This window comes from Myodes glareolus, chromosome X (assembly GCF_982192425.1).
Source record: "Myodes glareolus chromosome X, mMyoGla1.1, whole genome shotgun sequence".
NCBI lineage: Eukaryota > Metazoa > Chordata > Mammalia > Rodentia > Cricetidae > Myodes > Myodes glareolus.
The window spans coordinates 78,398,393-78,415,752 of NC_142053.1; the positions used below are offsets into that span (position 1 = coordinate 78,398,393).

The window sequence follows — 17,360 nt, forward strand, 5'->3', positions numbered from 1 at the left end:
ATACGGTTGAGGATTGGGGGAGGAATCTTATAAGCGCAGGAATCTTTAAAGAAAAGAGGGATAATTGGATGATGGGATAATAGATTTGTACTTGTGAGTTATTGTTTTTAGACAAATATATTGGTATCGATTCTTGTATATTGATAAAAAGTTAAATTATGTTGACTATTGTATGTATGCATGCATGCTTCTACCTCTGTTTAAAACATTTTTATGTATTTATATATATAGTATTGATATATGTATATTTACCATATTGCATTGTACATTTCTCCCTCTGATTAAGATACTTATATATTGTTTATGTATTGATATATATTTACCATATTGCAATGTATACTTGTACATTGTTTATATTTGGAGGTCACATTGTCCTCATTTATTGCACAATTGTTTATTATCTCAGTCTTTAAGTTAGATAGGTATTGAGAATTATATAGATCAATAGTCATCTAAGTTTGTCATTTATAATTAGGCTAATCAGGTTCTTTAGATACATAGAGATTATATTCAGTATAGATAGATAATCTTTAACCTCTTCAAAGAGCTGTAGAAAATGGCCTTTAATCTAATTCAGAGTTCTGCGGAAGTGAGACACAATTGCTCCTGGCAATACTGATCTATTCCCGAGAGAATATTGAGCACCAAAGATACTCCACCTGGAACCTTTCTTCTTGCCAGAACTGGCCTTTGGGTAAAGAAATGTCCATACCTCAACTACTGACAGAGTTACAGAGTATCCGTAAATGGATAAAACAGGACTGTCATATCCTGCCAAGACAGGGTAAGATAGCCAGTTGTCTCTGTGATTTGTTACATGTTCTGGAAGTTGTTTGATTGCACTTCCTAATTACTCAGGTAACATTATTTCCCTTCTCAGATCTTCGATGGGATTGAAGATTATATAAATGTAGTTACTTTCCTCTCATGAGTTGGCCAAGTTATTTGTTATACAAGACTTAAGCTAGTTTGAATAGGATATTTGTATTTATTGTATATAATTTCGTAGGTTTGTACTTATTGTATATAATTTCGTAGTAGGCTTAGAACTCTCTTACTTAAACAAAAGGGGGAGATGCTGCGGGAGCTCCTTCCGCTCCTTCAGCCAATAACCGCTGAGATACCAGCCCACTGGGGCGTGGTCTCTCTCTCTATAAAAAAGCAGCGGCTGTCCTCCACTCTCTCTCTGGATTCCAGCACCGCTTCTGGCTCCTAGACTCCTTTCCTGATCACACAGAAGGGCTGTTGTTTGAGACGGTAATCTGTAACTTTTTTCCCATTTGAATAAATAACCATTCTATTCAAATTCAATTCAATTCAATTCAAAACTGATGTGGGATTGTTTTTGACTTACGCCTTTAAAGATCCGTTTGCCTCAGCGAACAGGGGAGGGAATGGGCAGGGCTTGTCTCTTAAAAAGACAGGACAGACCATTACAGATGAGAGTTCAAATCCCCAGCACTCATATAAATAATCAGGTGTGACTATATGTGCTTTTAACATCAGTCCTAGAGAGTTGAGACAGGTGGATCCCAGGAGCTTGGTGGCCAGCCATTCTAGGTAAAACAGTGATCTTCTGGCTCAATGAAAGGCCCTGTCTTAAGGAAAAGAGTAATAGAATAAACCTCCTGACATCCTCCTCTGGCTTTTGTAGAGCAATATTATAAACCTCCTTTGACTTTTGTATTTATTTGTGTGCAATGGTGTACACACCTCCATGGATAAATACTCCTTGTATGTATACAGCATGCATACACACACACACACACACACACACACACATACACACACACACACGCACATTGGTACACAGAGACTTGGGTGTTGAAGAATCCCACAAATGACAATTGTTACTAGTTACTTGCTTCTAGGGTGGGCTCTAGAAAGAACTGGTAAAAACTTCAAGATGTGGAATCTAGCAGGAATTCCTTAGGTCAGTGGAGATGAGTATTGCTTCTGTGACTCCTTTGGCATTTCTTGTCAGAAGGTTTTTCTGAAGTAGCAAGCCTGGCCTTGTCTATTTTCTTTCTGCTCCTATTTTAGATTATATGCTCACACATGTGATTCCTTCATGAAAACCTATCATGTGAGGATTAATGCCAGAGTCCAGCTCCATCAGGATTCAGTCCCAAAGAGGAGGTGTGGAGTCAGCAAGGGGAAAAAGAAGACTGATAGGATCTGAGAGTGAATCCAGATGGCTGCCACTTTATTGAGCCGGGGGGGGGGGGAGTTATACCTTTTATACTCTCTAATCACACAATGGATTAAATGTGAAAAGGGGGACATGTGAGTTGGGGTGTGATTCGTGATCAGGGATTGAGGAAGCTAGCATTGATCTTGACAAGTCGATAGGCACCACAATCATATGTTAATGGAGGGCCTCTCTTTACTCTTGCCAGAAATAAGAATGACTCCCTTTTTAACAAGCAGGAACTTTCTTCAAGCCCTGAAGGAATGCAGGCTTTTGTCTAAATGCTTGATCTTGGGAAAAATACTTTCTCAGGGGACCAGACACTCCATTATATAATATTGCAGCTTATAATATAACTTATTATTCAAATAGCTAAAACTTAAAATGAGCAACGAAGAGACTAGACAAATACTATTGTGAACCTAAGTAGACCTTAGAAATTTATAAATTTTGACTATCAAATATATTTATCAAGCATATGTTACTTAGTTAAATTTACTAACAGCTTGCGTGTGAGTAGGCAGTGTTATTATTTTGCTGACTTTCCCTGTCACCTAGGTACCCTGTCCCTTTAAGAGACAAACTCCACCCATTCCCAACCTCCTGCCTGCCAAGGTAAGCAGATTCCCTCCATCCTCTCCTGTGTACTCTCTTTCTTCTTGTCCTTCTTCTGAAGAGGTAACTACTGCCTCTACCCCATCTCTCCCTATCTCTCTCCCTCTCTCTTTCTCTGCCTCTCTCTTCTTCCCCTTTCCCCTTCCCCCATTCCTTTTCCCTCCATAACACACTAAATAAACTCAATACCCAAACTCGCTCTCTGTATGGCATATCTGTCTGTCTCTCACCCTCATGGTCTCCCTCCTACCAAGGGGATCCACAGAGACCTCTGGGGATCCACTCAGGCCTCAGGTGACCTGCCACTGCTCTGCCAAGGCCTCAGGTGGCCGACTGCTCTGCTGCCTTCATAAGACCAGCCTCCTCCCCCATATCTTTAAAAAAATAACAGGCAGAGTTATCACACAGTAGCAGAACTTTTTCCAAAGAATTATTTTATTTAAAGAGACTACGATTGTATACATTTTCATCCTTCACTAAAGCCCCCATACAATTTCCCACAGAAAGAAGCATAAGGGAACTCCCACAACACATAGTCAGAATTATTAAAAATGAAAGTAAAGGGTGCTGGAGAATTGTGACTGGCAAAGCCAAAATGCTGAAAATTTGTCAAGCAGCAATGGTCACTAGGTGGTCCACACCCGATTACCAACCATTCTGGCCCACTAAATTGGTTTTAGATATCAACTGAAAGAAGTATAAACTCAAGTGGGAATGTGGGACCCAGAACAGCTTGGCCACACTGCTGCCTTGACACTTAATAAAAACCAACTAAAAAGTAGGCCTGAGTTTCAGTTTACTGGCAGGCAACACTGGCTTCCAGGGAAAGCCATAAGCGGGCACCACCCAGGGAGGGCCAGCATCTAAAGGGAAGTGCCTGACATTCCAAACATTAGATAAGATTAGATAAGTTCAACAGATGTCCCTGAACCTGGACTCACCTCTTCCCCTTTTGTCAAGACCCCTAGATATATGTCAACCAATCAGGGTCCTGAACCCTGAAAATCTCCTCACCTTAACCTCTATGATTTAAAACAAAACAAAACAAAACAAAAAACCACCCTACCCTAACTGTGCTGGGCACTCTCTGCACTCAACCTCTGCATTGGACAGAGTTCAAGCTTAAACTTGAATAAAGGCTCTTCGATTTTACATATGAGTGCAGACTCCTTGGTGGTTAGGGTGTGTGTGGGGACTCCATGAACTGGGCATAACATTTGGGGGCTTATCCATGATCCCCAAACCCACCAGGACCACTGCCTGTACAGCCTTCAGTCGGTCAGTAAGTTTTTTGTGTTTTCTGTGCTTACTTTCATTTCGTGTCTTTCTGTTTTGGATATCCTTCTGTAAGTGGGCCCAGAATCTGCGAGAGCCTGTTAATGTTCTCAGTGGACATATGTGAGAGGACCGCAGGTGCGGTACCTGAGAAGGTATTTCAGAGCCCATCTGTACCTGATCAATTCCTCTGGTTAATTTGGGTACCAAGACCCTTCTGTATGGGATTGAAACCCTCTGATTTCTGTAAAAAGATGAGTGGATCACATCCAGATTCCAGCTTGGAACTGGTGTCTGCAGTTCAGTTTTGCCACCAGGCACCAGAAGGATTCTGCATTGTTGTGTGTACTACTTTGTTTTTGTGTGCCCTCTTTCTGACTTACAAGAGTGAAATACTGGGATATACTCAAAGCATGACTCTTTTGACTTTAATATTGGATCATTTACAGAACTTTAGAGATAGGACCAGAAGTGTAGGGTTTGAGATTTAAAAAGTGGTATGTTTTTCTGAAAAAGATAAGACGAACAACTTTTACCCACCTTCAACATTTTCTTAAAAAGAGATAATCTTGACCCATAGATTGGGAGCAACACAGGCAGGCAGGGCCAAGGGCAAGCTATACAAACACGGGTTGGGCTGCAGGGCAGGATGCTCGTGTGGGTGGGACGACTGGGCTACACAGCCTTGTGACTGTGTAGGAGGGCTATTAGACATATCTTGCAAGGGACGCTGAGCCCCAATATGATTTCAACTGCTGAACAGAGAATCTGAGATTAATTGCTATGGCTGGAGAAGTCAGCAATCTTTTGCTCCCATGCTGCACACTGCCCCCCCCCATTCTGGTGCATAGGGTTCCTGTATCCTGCTCTGGGGGTGATCCACCAAACCTGGCTGAGGTATGGCTCTGAGGGCCAAAGGCAAGGAATCACTACCTATAGGTGTTAAGCTGTGGCAGCTGTGTTGTAATGCTGTAGCCAGACATCCCTGTACCAGGGCTGCTTTAGTCATTTTGGTCACCAATGAATTATAAATACCTGTCACTATTTAGAGGGGTTGGTTACAAATTATTATTGGTTAGGGTAAAAAAAAAATCTATGGTTAGTCATAGATGTTTCATGCTGGTACAAGTTTTTATGTGTTGATGCAAATTTAGAGTTATTTTTGTTATGGTATATACATGTTTCTGTTTGTTTTATTAAATATTGTAGTCATACAATGTGTTATAAACTATCGAGGAAAACCACAAGAAAGATGTTGGTAAAAGTTTATATGCTGTCTGGAAAGTGAGAAAGAAGGCGGGAGACTGGAGTAATGAAGAGAGGGAAAAGGAAAGGAATTTGTCTGAAGCAAAAATGTCTGAAAAATCAGGAATAGAGTGAGGGTATATAGAAAGTTGTGAAAGGCTGGAAGAGAACTATGTTTGCTGTGCTTTTTCATACCTGCAAATACTGAATTTGAAAAGAAACTGTAAAATTTGGAAATTTGACCCTATTAGGTTAATTCTGGTTGGAAAGTTTTGTGTATTTCTCAAGAAAGCTGTGTATGCTTGTTTTGTTGGAAGGCTTTGCCTATGTGTTCTGACATATTCACAAGTTGCAAGCATGGAGGTGAAACAGAAATGGTTTGAATATTTTTTTCTGTCTCTGCTGCTGACAATAGCCAGCCACCATCTACTACTGCCATAGCCACATTTATGGGCATGGCTCAGAATTTATCTCTGATCTCTGGTTACTAGATTTGAGTTGGCAGAAATTCAGATGACTTTTTGATGTAGATAATGTAAAAACTGCTTTATGCTGTTCTTTATTAAAAATCTAGCTCTAGAGTTGGATTATGTCCCTTCCTTTGCTAGACCCAGACATGCTTATTTAAATTTCCTGTCACTCTGTCAATATGAACTCCTGACACAGTGACAAGGAGAAGAAAACAAAGCAGAACAGGCAAAAATTTGGACTTGGTTTATGTAAATATTCTGTATGTTGAGATTTGTAAATTTATTTTATTGGCTATGGTTTGAAAGCTATTCCAAAACGGTTTAAAAGTACAACAGGAATTGATAACTTAAAATCTATTTATGGGTAATTTTAAGGAAACCATAAGGTATGGTTCCATTTTGGATTTTGGATTGCAATCATTTTTAGTCAGCTGCATGGCTGATTGCCATTTTGCTAAAGTTTAAAAAGATAGATGTCATATAATTTCACCACCATCTTGATTAAGGTGACCATGTAGAATGGGCCTACCTAGGAGACAACAACAGGTCTTTAAAATAGTTTGGATTGGGATAAATTTTTGAATGATAATGTCCTGTCTGAAAAACAAGGTTTATAAAATATAAGATTTGAAAACCACACTTGTTTAATAAGGTATTAAAGCTATACCTCAATGCTTTTATACACAAAAATGTACCTTGCTCTGGTAGCTAAACTTTGCATTTAAGAGTCACCCAGGTGAAAGATATGAAGGAATTATACGGAATAACTGAGGTTTGCAAATTTATGGTAGGGCTAGAGTCCCAAAGAGAGTCAGTTGCAAGGATGGAACTTAACTGTTTTTGAAATGCCAGTGCCTGGTGATAGTCACCAGAAGCACCAGTCATACTGAAATATAGCAGCCTGAGATCTAGAAGGCATGCTATGTATACGCTGCTGAGTGTGGGACCAAAGAGGTGATTCAAGCCTCTCAAAAAGAAAAAATCTAAAAGGATTATGAATTGAATGAATCCCCAGATAGTGAACCTTGGATTGCTTATACTATTAGAGCTTGGTTTAGACTTATATAGATTATGGCTATGCCATGTTTTCTCCCTCTTGAAGTAAGAAAAAGGTACTTTATTTTTGATATTTCAGGAAAACACTTGAGATATCTTACATTTTTTAAGAATAGCTTTTGAAATATTTAAATTTATAAGACTGTGGGATATTTGTGCTTATAAAAGGTTTTATGTTGTTAATATTTGAACTTAAAATAAAAAGTTAAAAATTAGGATCACAGCCATAAGCCTCAAATGCTAACCAGAAACTGGGATGTTCATTTCTTGTGATGAAGCAAGACAATGACATAAGCAGTCTGACAAAGGGTTTGAAACAGTTTCTAAGCATGTAAGTATCAATCCTTTGGGGTTTAGACAGGGGTAGCCTAGGATCATCTGCATTTCAGATGTTGGGATTGAGATCCAATAGCATTGGCATAACTGCAGTTGTAAAATAATAATGGGGGGGGGGTCACCACAACATGGGAAACTATACTGCAAGGTCAAAGCATTGAAAAATATTGAGAACCAAAGGTTTAGAGAATGTATCTCCTTGCTTAAGGTCTAATCAGGCTTAAAATATATGTTTCTCAATCTTATCTTTGCTAACTTTGTTAAGCTTAAGCTATTTAGATAATCTGAGTCATATATTGATACCAAAAATAGCTGCAATTGAGAGATTCTTGTTCTTTAAGGCTCATACTTATCAGAGATAAAACAACAAAGTTTTTTCCCAAAGTCAGACATTCAGATAAAGTTCCCATTACCTTAGGAGGCTTGGAAAAAATCCTTGCTTGCTAAAATGGGGGTCACCTTCCTTCTCTCTGGCAAAAAAAACTTGTGACCCTTCCATTAACACATGGCTGTGGTACCTAAAAACTTATCAAGGGCAATATTAACCCCTAGTTTCCCTCCTGTTCTCATTTCACCCTGGAACATTTTCCTTGTCTTCCTGTGAGACAGAATTAATAGGTGAATATAAAATTGTTCTTATTTTATCCTCAGAATGGCTAATTTAGTTTTTTTGTTAGCTTCAATTCAAAATCATTATTTTTAAGGGTAAACCTGACAGAAATGTAATGTAAAGTACTAGTCTTATAAAAGACAAGTTAATAGCCATTCTTATGATCAAGTTTGTTAACTGTAGCTATGCTAAGCACTACTGATATATTAATTACAGGGAAATACTGTGCTTAGCCCCCTGTATATGTTTTCAAAAGCTCATCTTAAAACAAGTAGCTAGAAACAAAGTTATCTATTCAGATATGTTGGAAAAAGCTCAAATACTTCAGAGATATGTAGAATATGGCATTTAAAATGTTGATCAAAAAGTTTATTATATCAAACAGAGACTCCCAGATCCTGGAAGTAACCAAAGGTCTCCAAAGAAGATTATGGGACAGCATGATGTCTCCACCTGGATTATGGCAATGCTGGTCACTGGGCAAGATGCCCCTATCAACACCTGCTGCCAGAACCTGGCCTAGACTGTGGACAAACAACAGAACACTTGAGAATTGATTGTACTAATTTTGCCTAGACAAAATAGGGTCAGTCTTCTCCATGTCCTTCTTCCACAGAATTAAAAAAAAGCAACTCTCACCTCATGGGCCTGGCAAAGACTGATGCTATATTTCTGATACTTCTGCCTTCAATGCTATAGAGATCTGGATATGGCTAATTGGGTATGGACTGTTTCCTGTCATTTTTAATTTATCTGGGATCTCTGATAGTATTGATGGCTAAGCTAACTATAACTTTGTCAACTTGGCAACATCAGACAACCAGATCTTTCCACAAGGCTATTGCCATCTTGTTAGCTCATTTTATATATAAAATTTAAACCTTTCATTTTAAACTACTAGGTCTCTTGATGAAAAAAATGTTTTGAGACACATAAAGGTCTGAGAATATAAACTTATAGGGAGTCTCAGAAAATGATTTAAGATGTAAATACACATTACAACAGTATAAATAGATGATTAAGATGTAAAGAATGTTTCAGATTTTTCCCTTCTGTAGTATAGTTCTGTTAAACTGATAAAGCAATGACTACTTACTGTTTGAATCACAAGCTCAAGATTTTAGATTTATTTTGGTTGTTATATAGGCATAAATTTTAAGGTACTTCTCATCAGGTCAAAGACATCTCTGTTCAATCCATACCTGGCTCTCTAGACAGAAAAAAATGTACGTGCTTCTAATCCAAATATGTAGTTTTGTTAGGACTCAAGGAATGAGTCTATTCCTGCTGTTTTACAGATACCTGTTAATCTGCTTTTTATATGATATGGATTTTAATATAGGCCTGAAAGTTTCAAGTGAAATATTTTCCTTTAAGTTCTTAAATTTTAACTTTTGTTCCTAGTTTGAACTTGTCTCAATAGGTTTCTACCTGGCTGGCAGGCACATCCAAGCATTAATTGTTGACTATAATCTGCTCTGAATGACTATGAGCCTTGAATTTGCTGAAAGCTAATATAGACCAGTCCTACCAATATGAATGTTCCTGGTCTTTCCAGCAAAGTCAGCAAAACAGATGCTTCTGATGAATGCCCCATTGCCTGAATTTCCTACTTACCTTTGACTAGCCTTTCAGCCTTCTTGGGTCCTAATAACAATACCCAATGTCAGCTCAGAGTAGTTACAGAAAAGAACATGTCATCCTGGGCTTCCTGCTCAAAATAGGTTGAAATGCTGAGACAAGGAGGAACTCCTTTTTATGGGGGACAAATTGGCTACCAATAATGCCCATGACTAGGAAAATAGGGCCATAGTTATCAACTATGGATTTATTAATTAAAATAATTCTGCAACAAGATAAAACACTTGACCATCTTCATGCAGAACCAAAGAGGTATTATATGGCCTTAAAAATATTATCTCTATATAATTCTTTCAGAATTATAATTAAGATGTACTCAAAGATCAGAACTACCAGGCTTTAAGAATGACAATGGATGTAAAAGTCACTGCCCTAGAAAAATTTGTAAGCTAATGGTACTGAGGTTCTAATATCACCCTCTTAGCAGGCAGGATTGGGTCCTGTCATCATACTTTTGAAATAGGGGAATGTGAAACACAGAACAGCTTGGCCACACTGCTGCCTTGACACTTAATAAAAACCAACTAAAAAGTAGGCCTGAGTTTCAGTTTACTGGCAGACAACACTGGGTTCCTGGGTTCCAGGGAAAACCATAAGCAGGCACCACCCAGGGAGGACCAGCATCTAAAGGGAAATACCAGACTTTCTAAACATTAGATCAGATTAGATAAGTTCAACAGATGTCCCTGAACCCGGACTCACCTATTCCCCTTTTGCCAAGACCCCTAGACAAATGTCAGCCATTCAGGGTCCTGAACCTCTACTATGATAAAAACTCTACCCTGACTATGCTGGGTACTCTGTGCACTCAACCTCTACATCAGACAGAGAGTCAAAGCTTAAGTTTAAATTAAGGACTCTTTGCTTTTACATACAAGTATGGGCTCCATGATGGTTTTTGGGGGGATCCATGATTTGGGCACAATCAACATGTGTTGATTATGACACATAATTTGACAGATTATCAAAGTTCAATAACAAAGGTAAATAAATCAGACAGTACAAACAGAATACATGAGATGTACTGAACAGCATTAAAAGTCAAAATCTATGAATCATTAGCATAGAATGAGGAAAATATCAAGGTAGACATACCAGACATTCATCAAATTGAGTGGAAAAATCTCCAAATTTTGGGAAGAAGATGGCCGTTCAGATACAGAAAACGTTTAGGATACCAAAAAGACAAGTTGAGCAAAGAACCCCCATATCATATTATAGTTAAAACACAAAATACATAGAAAAGGAAACTGTATTAAAAACTGCAAGAGAGAACACAAAATAACATATAAAGGCAAAATCTTCAGAATAAGAACTTATTTTTTGACAAAACTCTAAAGTCCAGGAAGGCATGAAATTGTGGATTTCAAACTCTGAAGACAATAACTGCTACTCCAGATTACAATAGCAAAGAGAAGGGTAACTTTCCATGGCAGTCACAAGCTAAAGGAATTCACAACCACTAAAGAAGAGCTATAGAAGATATATGAGGAAATACATCTTCCAAGCTAATGCAAGTAGAAAGCAAGGAGGTAAGTCAATTCTAATGTCTGACAGTATAGACTTCAAACTAAAATTAGAAGAGATAAAGGTTAGTACATATTGAAAAAGTGAATAATGAATCATGCGGACATTATAATCATAAACATAATGCATTGAACATTGACAAATCCAATTTCATTGGCCAAACACTAATAATGAATGTAAAGTCATAGACTGACTTCAAAACAGTGAGAGTGGATGACCTCAGTACCCCAATATCATCAAGAGACAGGTCATTCAGATAAAAAAGAAATATTAAAGTTAAAAGACATTTTATTTTGCTTTTTAATATTTACTGAAGGTTTACTTTGTTTTGTATTTGTCTTAAAGTTTTAAGATCCTATGGAATCTAATTGAAGATTTTGATAGAGAAGACAGAAATACATGCTGTAAAAAGGAAGCATCTTCTACAAATGATTCTGGTCAAACCGGATTATTTGGAAGAATCTAAATAGATACATGCTTATCACCCTGCACAAACCCAAGTCCAAGTGAATCAAAGACCACTACATAAAATCAGACACACTGAACTTGACATAAGAAAAAGTGGGGAATAGCTTTGAAGGTATTGGCACAGGAGAAAACTTCCTGAACAGAACACCCATAGCACAGGAACTAAGACAACAATTAATAAATGGAACCTCATGAAACTGAAAAACTTCTGTAAGGCAAAGAACACTGTCAAGAGCACAAAATGGCAAGCTACAGAATGGGAAAAGATCTTCACCATCCACACATCTGATAGAGGACTAATATGTAAAATATATAAAGAACTAAAAAAAGATATAAAAACCCAAATAACACAATTTTAAAAATGGTGTGCAGATCTAAACAGAATTCTCAAAAGAGGAAACACACAAGGTTGAGGAATACTTAAATATTCAATATCCTTAATCATCAGGGAAATGCAAATCAAAACTTTTTTGAGATTTCATCTCACACCTATCAGAATGACTGATGTCAATAAAACAAGTGACAGCTCATGCTGGCAAGGACGTGGAGTGATCGGAACACACATTCATTGTTGGTGGAAGCACAAACTTGTATAGTCACTATGGAAATCAGGTTAGTGTTTCCTCATGAAAATAGGAATAGATCTACCTTGAGACCCAGCTATACCACTTTGAGCATATATATTCAAAGAAAGCATCATCCTACCACAGAGATACTTGCTCAATCATGTTCACTGCTGCTCTATTTAGAATAGCCAGAACTTGAAAAGAGCCTAGAATATTGTCAGCAGACAAATAAAGAAAATGTGATACGTTTATAAAATGGAATATTACTCAATTTTTTAAAAAAATGTGAAAATTGAGAAGCAGCTCAGCACTTTCTAGGCCTGAGCCAGTGGATGGCTCCCTGTTGGGAGCCACCTGGAGGCACAGGTGGTCCTGCAGTTTGGAGGTAGCCACGTGGGGCTGAGCACCCCTGCCTGCACCCTTGCCTGCACATGCTCAGACCAGCAGAATGGCATTAACCAATCAGGACAGCGTTCAAGCCGCTCCACCGTTTAAAAGCAGATGCCTCGGGACCCTACTTCCTCTCTCTAAGCTTTCTCTCGTCCCTGCTCTATCGTCCCTTCCCCCAATTTTCCTCAAGGGAATGCTCCAAATAAAGATGTGACCAGAGAAGGAATTCTCGTTTTTGGTGGGGTTCATTCCTGCTGGACAGGATGGCGCCCCGCAACTGGTGCTCGAAACTCCGGGACGCTGAGGGACCCTGACAACTACGCCGGGGGACCCTGAGAAAGCCCGGGAGAAAAAGCTGAAATCAGACACCAGCACAGAGAGCCTTGAATTTCAGAACTCTGAGAACATGGAGCGGTGAGTGACGTCGGTTGAAATCCCCAGAAAGGGGAGGAAAAGAAATGTAAAAAGGAATTTCAAAGGATAGGCCTAAATAGAAAAGAAAATACAAAAAAAAAAAAAAAAAAAAAAAAAAATCAAAGTTAAGGTATCTGAAAGAAGGTACAGAAAGCAACAGGGAAGAAAAATCCCTTAAGTTCAGTGCAGGAGGAGGTAACTAAGGCGGGACTTTGAGGACGATGGGGTACGGGAGACCGCGGCTTCCGCTCCCTCTCCGTCCACCTGCGTACTCGCTGTTAGAGACTGGAGGCAACAGTCTCGTAGGGAGGCGAACTTGATCACTGCCTTCCCTATTCTTAAAGAGCCACAGAGCTTTTGGAGGTGATTTTCGCCTAATTTTGTTAAGAGAGCTCAGTCTCTGGCTCTCACGTACAAAAAACTTTAATTTTTTGACTGAGAAAGACAAGCTGCTTGATCGTGCTGAGAGTGCTGGCGGCAGCCGGCCCGCCTTTGAGCGGTAATGCCTGATTAAAAACACGGAAGTGGGCCAGGCACGGTGGTGCACACCTGTAATCCCAGCTACTCAGGAGGGAGACGCAAAATTGCACTCTCCAGTGCTAGCTCGTTCGGGAGGCATGGCCATGCTAACCAGTTGCTGGCGGGAAATTTGCCAGGTCGCGGGCAGGCTAAAGTCCGTGTGACATCAGAGGCTATATGTCCCGGCCTTCTGGCGGGGCTATGGTTTTTGGAGGACTTTTTCAGCACCTGAGCGGACTCGCCTGACTGAGGCGGAAGCTGCGTGGTGAGCAGCGGCGCCATAGAAGGCAAAGAGGAGCTGAATCGGCTCTGCGGAAAAACTGTGTTTCCATAGCAACATGGGCGAGCGGGGAGGTGAGTTCCCAGAGAACGGGGCTCTGCGCGCGGGCGGACCGGGCAGGAGAAGCCCCTCCACGGGTGGGCGGATGCCCCCCCTCGCCGGAGCTTGAAAAAGACTCACAGCCGGCGGTGCGAGTTCATTGCCTGAGGTGAAACGGCGAGCCCGCGCACGGCCCGGGGCGGAGCCATGCCTTTGGGCCATGCGGAGCGCGCCATTATGGGCTTCAGAGGCGGAGCTGTGGCAGCCTCCGCTGTCCGCTGCTGCCGCCGCCCTCAGTCAAGGTCGCCAAGAATTTAGTCAGATAAAAACATTTGTCGCCAAAAATTCAGTCAGATAAAAACATTTATCCCCTGAACAACGTCCCTTCGTCAGCAGGAAGTAGCCAGATCGATGCTACGCCCATTCTCCCTTAAAGAACTGGTCCTAATTATCATAATAAAGGCGCGTCAACCTGGTTATCATTACCTATTGCCCCTGGCAACGGGTGAAATAAACAATGTTACCTAGAGGTTTTTTCATCTGAATAGGGGAGCTGGAGAGATGGCTCAGAGGTTGGGAGCACTGACTGCTCTTCCAAAGGTCCTAAGTTCAATTCCCAATGACAACTGCTTTGGTTTTTAAACAATAGAGGGGGACTACACTACCAGTGACAGCTTCCCCCAGAGAAAGGATTTCTCTTGCATTCTTTACACTTAATTTTTAATTCAAAATTTTGCTGGTACAGGCAAACAAGATTTGCTTTTTGAAACAGAGACCTGCAGATCTCTAAGTTAAAAACCAGCCTACTTCCAGTACTGATTGTGCTGAATTTTTACACTGAGAGTTTTTAATACTCTTAAATGTTAATTTGGGAGGAGAGTTTTGTTTATGTTTTTCTAGGAATGCTGACATACATCTGGATGCCAGCGAGACCGACCAGAGAGATAAAGAAGACGACCCAGTGGATGCTGAGTGTCCTGCTGTAAAAGATTCATGCGGAGACAGCAGAGATGACCTTCTGGGCGGTGCCAAGAGCAGCTGTTTCACACCATCGACTTGAGCAACACCCTGTGCAACCTCTTATCTCTGACTCTATTTTGCCTTTTCCCTCCTTGGGGATGGGTGGGAGCAGATATCCTTGGCATGCTGCGTCTAGGTGGGGACCAGATTGGAAAATAGTTTTGCCTTATTGCTCTTAAAGACAATAATTAGGGGGAGATGTTGGGAGCCACCTGGAGGCACAGGTGGTCCTGCAGTTTGGAGGTAGCCACGTGGGGCTGAGCACCCCTGCCTGCACCCTTGCCTGCACATGCTCAGACCAGCAGAATGGCATTAACCAATCAGGACAGCGTTCAAGCCGCTCCACCGTTTAAAAGCAGATGCCTCGGGACCCTACTTCCTCTCTCTAAGCTTTCTCTCGTCCCTGCTCTATCGTCCCTTCCCCCAATTTTCCTCAAGGGAATGCTCCAAATAAAGATGTGACCAGAGAAGGAATTCTCGTTTTTGGTGGGGTTCATTCCTGCTGGACAGGATGGCGCCCCGCAGCTCCCCTCCAGACTTCTTGGTCTGGGTATTGGGGGTGGACAGGCAGGGCACAATCAACCAAGCAGCTTAGTACTTTCCAGGCCTGAGTCAGCAGAGGACACAGATGGCTCCCCAGAGACTTCCTATTCTGGGAGAGGAATAATCAACTGGGAGCCTGTCCAATACATCTAGTTCCAGGTCATCAGATACCACCATAACAAGCACTGACTGAGGTTTCTAGCCCCAGAAAAGAGAAGAAAAGCAACAACTCCATGCCATGCCTTGTGACTAGGACAGGCAGGCCTCAACCAACTGCTACCCGAGACCCAACCAAGAGCCCTGGGACCAAGTGGTTTGCACCAATATGGTGAGCAAGTACAGGGTGGGAAAATGGAAGAGAGGCAGAATTGTTCATGAACTAGGGAGAGAGGCAGTTCTGAAAAGGTGAGGGTGGTGAGGAACAGGCTAATGTGAATGGCCTACCAGTCACCTGAGTCCAAGGTGATGCTAGTCCTGGGCTCTTAGTCAGGGCCAGGTCTTGGTTCAAAGCCCTGAAGCAGCTGAGGGGGCCCAAGCTGATATTTTTGGCTCCTGTTGCCACTGTGTAGAGGCCTATGGTATGGACGGCCATCTGGGGCCATATTGTTGTCTGAGAGCCATGGTGCCACAGGGGTCATGCCCATCTTGGTGGCCTGCATTACTACGTGGGGCCATAGTGACATCCTGGCCAAGGCTGCTGCCAAGAACCATGTCTAGGTCCATGGTTCTATCATTGTCGGAGTGTGAATTGATGTCCCTGGTCTGTAATGCCATCAAGAGCCATATGGCCACCCAGGGTCTAGGCCATAATCTGTGACCATGTTGGTGTCTGAGAACTGTGTTAACACTGAGGCCAAGCTGATATGAGTGGCCAGTGCTGTCACCTGGAGCCATGGTATTGTCTGGATCAGGATGCTGCTGAGGGCATGTCTGGGTCTGTGGCCCTGCCACAGTCGGGCTCTGTAGCTCCTGAAACCAGTAAAGGCCTTGCCAATATCTGCACCTTGGGGCTATGTTGGTGTCTGAGTGCCATGCTGTCACAGGGTCCCTACTGATACTAGTGGCCTGCACTGCCACCTGGGGCTATGGTGACATCCAGGCCCAGGCTGCTGCCTAGGACCTTGTCTGTATCTGTGTCCTATCACAGTCAGAGTCTATACTGATGTTCATGACCCACGTTACTACCAAAGACTACACAGATGTCCAGGAACTAAGACTCAACCTGTGGCTATGAGGGCATCTGAGGGCTATGGCATCATCTGGGCTGGGTCTGTGGTGGCCAGAGCTGCCACCTGGAGCCACGGAGGTATCCAGGCCCAGACTGCTGCCTAGGGCCATGTCTTGGTTCATGGTCCTATAGTGACTGGAGTCTGGGGTGGTGTTCATGTCTCCTGATAACACTGAGGGCTCTACAGATGCCTAGGGTCTTGTCAGCCACCTGAGATCATGTGGATGCCTGAGGACCATGCTGCTGCTGGGGTCATACTGATCCAAGTGGCCTATGTTGCCACCAGGGCCATGATGACTTCCAGGTCTCAGCTACTGCTGACAGCCATGTCTGAGTCTATGGTCCTATTGCAGCTGGGGTCTGTGATGATGTCCATTGCCCATGTTAGCATGGGGGGGGGTCATTGAAACCATGCTGTGCTAAGCCATCCCTACCCTTCACTGTCTATGGGATAGCTGACCCATTCCTTGCTAGATATTGAAGCAGAAGAGTAGGTCCCACCCCTCAGGGGAGAGCTGCCCTCCACCCCTCACCACAGGTATACACTTTACCTGGGCAGCACACTAGAGCTGACCCAGTGGTTGGGGGTGCAGGTGTGCTAGACCTGAGGGTGTGAGAAAAACAGATGACCCTGCCCTCCATCTGCCAAGTGGTGGCATGGGTAGGAGATCTGGCCCCAGAGTCACAAAAGTGAGAGAACTTGTCTGGCCCCTGACCAGCTGCAAAACACAGGAGAAGAGACCTGAACCCAGCCTGAGCAGCACACTAGAGCTGACCCTGTTGTTGGGGGCACAGGTGAGCTAGTCCTGAGGGTGTGAGAGCAGGAGTACTGACTCCACCCTCCCTTGTATGCCCATATAGCAATCAGGAGAGAGGGCCTTGCACTTCTCCTTGGCAAAGCAGTAGAGCTGGCTCTAGTGGTGTGAG

The 17,360-nt window shown here is 42.1% G+C and overlaps 1 pseudogene; it reads left to right on the plus strand.

Moving 5' to 3' along the window:
• The first annotated feature begins 13,628 nt into the window (after positions 1-13,628).
• Positions 13,629-13,818, plus strand: LOC148117369 (Nuclear RNase P; annotated as a pseudogene).
• Positions 13,819-17,360: the final 3,542 nt, after the last annotated feature.